The following is a 5,334-nucleotide window of genomic DNA, read 5'->3' on the forward strand; positions in this document are numbered from 1 at the left end:
TGGGGGAGGCTGCAAAAAAAAAAAACACACTGAAGGCGTTGGGGACGGCGCTCCCGCAAGAAACGAAGGCACAGCCAGTGAGTCACAGGCAGGTCTCTTACCCATAAGTTGGCTGCTCGCTGGTTCCTCGCGGTCGAGGTCCCAGCACAGCCACATAACTTGCCTGCCTGTGTATGTCGCCCTTCTTGCTGGACACTGCCCGGCGCCATGCGCCCCCCTCCATCTCTTCACCCGGGGCAGCCGCACCGACACCCCCCCCGGTTGTTACGCCACTGACTATAGGATAGACAGAAAGTGCACCAGCATCATGTGACTGGTATTCACAGACATTTCTTTATAAATTAGTCTTGTTATATAAAAACATCCGGGAAGAGACCTGCTCTGTCCTCAGTGCATAGAAGAATGTGTTGTACTATAAGCTCTGTATCATCTTATTATACTAGACATTGTAGGGTTTACCCTATTGCCTTCTTTCGTCCCAAATTTTCTTAGCACTTTTTCCAACCATAAATCAAACAACTTGCAAGAAAGAATATGTGCTTCCCATACGCCGCTGACTTCAAAGGGAAGAGGACTAGAATTATTTTGTGGACAGTCTGTTAGTAAAGATCTCCCTGCATCTGTGTTTCAGATATATTACATTACAGAAAGACTGGGGGAGTGGAAAGGGCCTGAAAAGTATAAACACACTAAATGTTAAAGTTAGCCTTTCTTCAAACCCAGTGTACATGCAGAACATATGTAGGTTATATCTAAGGGTCTCCCCTACCAAATCCCACAATACAATGGACAATGTTCAATAGGTTACATTGTGGTAGTACTCTTTGCCCCAAACTTGCAAGATAGTCAGAATCATGCATTGTAGTCTTCAGAAATCTGGTGCACTCTAGAACCTGCTGGTACCTTCTATCACACTATAAGTTATGTTTTAGATGTATAAAATGTGAATAACCCTTAATATTGATATATTGATATTGGCAGATCTTGAGATCTGGTAGTGGCAGACATGTATGGTCTGTAAAATCATTCAACTCTATACGTTACTGGAATGTTTACCTATTTGAGTTAGCTAATTATTAATGCAAGTTGACAACCTTAGCATTTCTAGGAATAATTGCTTTCTCAATAAAGTAAAACTAATAGACAGTTATTGCCCTACCATTAATGATAAGATCAAAGGGCAGGTTTATTATCATTTTAGTTTACAACAAAGGTTATGTGGATGTCCCTACTCACAATAAATGAAATATATGTCAGCTTTGTTAGTTTAATTATGCATGATAAAAATGAGGAATAGGAAAGAAAATCTGTTTTATATAAAATATAAGCACAGTCAATATAACAGTGCAGACAGAAATAATGGCATGCAAAGGGTAAGCTGTAAGCAGTGCATTAGAAACCATCATTGTGGATCCTGCTACCATGCTTTTTCCAAAGACATTTAGATGATTTCTGCCTGCTCTCAGGCTGATATCCCCTTTCATTGTCAATCTTGCACAACTAATTAGTCATATTAGTAGTCAAAATGGTAATGTGGGTCCACAGTAATGGCTGCTACAATTCTAAGTTATGCCATTAACAGGATGTGAGGGGAAATCTCCCCATCAGAAACACAGACAGCAATAAAACCTCAACTAAGGCTATGACCGTTTCCTGCTCTATCAAACAAAAAAATCCAGATTGGCTGGAATTGGACTTCAAATGCTATTGTAGATTTTTATGATTCAGGGTCATAACAGGTGATATTTTGGGATGAGGTTTGCCACTACCATGGGTTTGCAGCGCATCCAACAGGTTTGAAATTTGTGGTCTGGTGGATTAGGGTGTAAATTCCCCAGATCAAACTCTTTTTCACCATAATTCTCTGCCTGACCTTTCAACTTTAGTTAGTAGGGCTACAATTATCAATAATGGAGACTTTGCTGTGTGCCAGCCCCCTCATTATAAAAGGGTGGGTTTTTAGTAGCCATTTGTCAGTATGTGCTGTAGTAGTTCAGGGAGAGTTGACAATTTGTGAAGGGAGAGTTAGTTGCTATATGGCACTATATACTGTAGGTCAAGCTGCCCTTGGTTTGCAGCATGTCACCTAATACTTGTGCGGTAAAGTATTGTGCTCCAAAGTACCACATGTTTATTCCCCCTATTGCCATAGCTGCCATTACATTTAGGCAATCTGCTTAATAAAAATATATTGGACAGGCCTATATCATATATAGCAAAGGATACATTGGGTGCGGGTTTGCAGACAGAGAGCATCTGCCTTTTCCATCTCAGAGTAACTATACTATACAGTCTCAGCATGTGCAGAAGGTAGTTGACTGGTTGACCAAGCCTTCCTCTTCTTCCTCATCCCAGATGCAAAGCAGCCAGTTGTCTGTAACTTCTGCTAATGCTCCCTCTTCTTCCTCCTCCTCATGTGCTAATTCTGCCACAGTCCTGCAAACTGGTAAAGAGGAATGGGTGGAATTATTTAATCACATGATCACTGACTTGCTGCAGAAGTATGATCTTAGTCATGCGCAAATATTTCTCTTTTCAGATTATGAGGATGAGAAAGATAGCACCGAAACCATAGAGGGAGGGGACATTAGACAGGGAGCAGCAAGAGGTAGTAATGTTCCAGCAACTAGAGCTTACTGTAAAGGTGGGCTCCAGCTATAAAGAGGTAGTGGATAATGATCTGGCAGACTGTCCATGCCATGATTGGAGAGAAAGAGAGTTTTGAGGGAGAGTCAGAACAGCAGCAGGGGAGGATTTTTTTTCAGGGGCAGAGGCAGCTTGCAGAGGTCTGCAGGGAGTAGCCACCCTAATCAATCTGATAGCACTGCCCCAAAGATAAAGGCCACTGCTATCCCTGGGGCCGGTTCACCAAACTCTGCAGTGTGGGCCTTATTTTAACGTATCTGCTGCTGACAGCACCATTGTGGTCTAAAGCCTCTGTCTGCAGCTTATCAACCATAGTAACAGTACCAGCCATTTGGGTACCACATGTAATAGGCCTTCTTCCGTGAGTTTATGGCCTGTACTACACACAGCGACAGGTACCCAGTCACCATTATTTTGCCAAGAAGTTTATTCCTGTCCTCCACCAGTATGTTGAATGTAATGTGTCTATGCTGCTGGACCACACTGTCAGCAGCAGTACACATGACCACAGACACGTGGTTCAGTAAGCATCCAACATTTCCTTCATGGCACACTGGGTCAATCTTATGGTGGTTTGGAAGGATGCAGGATTGGGTACACTGCTGGAGCTGATGGTGCTGCCATGTGTCTTGTCTATTAGTAACAGCACAATCACCTGTGTGCCTACCTCCTCACTGGCTTCATTCTCCAACTCCATGGAACCTGCATTTCCCCCAAGCGCCCAGGACATATGCAAGATCCCCTGCTAAATCCTGCTAACCTGTGTTACAGCTTGCATGCTTGGGGTACAGAAACCACCCTGGGCCAGTGCTGCTGTCAGCTCTCCAGGTTCAGGCAGAGAGGAAGAGGAAGTAGATCAGAGGACCTCCATCCCTGTGAGACAGAGGCAGAAGCAGCCAGAGAAGCAATATGAGAAGAGGGGTTGGCGTGCTGGTAGTGTGGAGGAGGAGGTAAAGGGGCAGGTTTCAAGGGGTCGTTTCACCCCTCTCAAACCCCAGAAGTTGTACGTGGGTGGGCACCAAAAACTTGAGGTCCTATGCTACAGGCAATTTGGAAATGGGTCTTTTATGCTCAACTGCCTGCACAAGGACCCCAGGATTTGGGTCATCAAAGACTGTGACCACTGTTTTATGACCAACCTCGGAGATCCCAAATACAACGGTAAAATGGACAATATCATGCCACCATGCCAGAGGGATCCCAAAATATGGCACTATAAGGAGTTACTACGTAACAACCTCTTATGGCATTCTCTGATCATGGCAGAACCTCCACTGATGACCAACAAGCCTCCAACCCTCTAATCCCTTAAAGGATCAGCAATCTGGCCCCCCCATCCAAAACAAATGATACCTGCCACCATCACAAGCTCCTTCCACCTCCTCTGACCTCTTCTGGTGCTCTTGCACAGTAAAGGTGCCACACAATGTTTCCAAAGCTGGACCTCGGCTGCCAAATTTCTAAAGTTTGCTGTAGGGCAAATCTTGTGTGTCGCAAAGTTTGGGGCCTATTTCAGTGGCCAGGCACTGTAAATTTGACAAAAAAATGTCTGCAGCGGAACCGCAGCTGCAAAATCTTGAATAAATGTTGCAGGTAAATTCTGTGTCATGCCTCAAAGTTTGTGACCTATTCCAATGCTCCAGCACTGTAAATGTGCCACACAATGTTTCTGCAGCTGGACCTCAGGTGCTAAATTTCTGCTGTTTGCTGCAGGGAAAAAACCTGCAATGATCTTGTCTATTGTCACTCATATATTATATGCTAATGTTTATTTCATGATAAAACTAGCCTCTTATCTCCCTCTAATATTGCAGCCAAACTTACTTTCTGTCCAATCACTGTTCAATATTCGGGACAATTGTCTGTCAAAAAATGCGCATTAATATTTATTTCAAGACAAAGCCTATCTTGTCTCTCTCTCTTATATTGCAGCCTAATCAAACTGCTTACGTAATGTGCAGCAACTAAACATATTTGTGGCAATTGCCTCTCAGATAATATACTGCAAGATACAAGTTGCCTTATTTATTTCTATTTGCTGCCTGTTTAAGTGCTCACATACAGTCCTGATGCTAGTCAATTTCTATCACATACCTAAAATCTATATTTTAAAAAGTTTGAGAATCATTTGGGATACAGGGATGAGATTCAGTGAATGTGGGTTGAAATTAATCAGATTATGCTGCTGCTGTATTTAAGTAAAAATAAATGTAGAAGTAAAAAAATCTATTAAACACTTCAAATATGTGATGGCTAACGCTGTCCATAAAAACTGTACTGTCCTTTAACACCACATGCATCTGAAAAGCACCCCCCTTTGTTTCATTTTTAAAGAATAGTGTTTTTCCCATGTCAACCTTGACATTGCATTAAAAGAACCGTCTCCCTGATGTATGATATTTTAAAAAAATGTTGTGCTCTGTTAAATTTCCCCATGACAGTGCCCAGCTCTCGATGAACCTTTTTTGACAATAACTTTTCTTTTAGCTTTGAAAATGGCCAGGATTTAGAATCAAGATTCACCCCAAGCCCCCCACTCCCCATAGACTTCAATAGGGATGTGTGTCCTATTATTAAAGTTCCATACTAGCTATTCCCATTTACTTTATCTGGTGGCAAAACCCGTAGACAGTCACAGGGCGGTAGCAGTCATTTTCTGCTGTGCAACAGCATGATCTCCTAGCTCAA

This window comes from Nanorana parkeri, unplaced genomic scaffold (genome assembly GCF_000935625.1).
Source record: "Nanorana parkeri isolate BGI_ZX_2015 unplaced genomic scaffold, ASM93562v1 scaffold1179, whole genome shotgun sequence".
NCBI lineage: Eukaryota > Metazoa > Chordata > Amphibia > Anura > Dicroglossidae > Nanorana > Nanorana parkeri.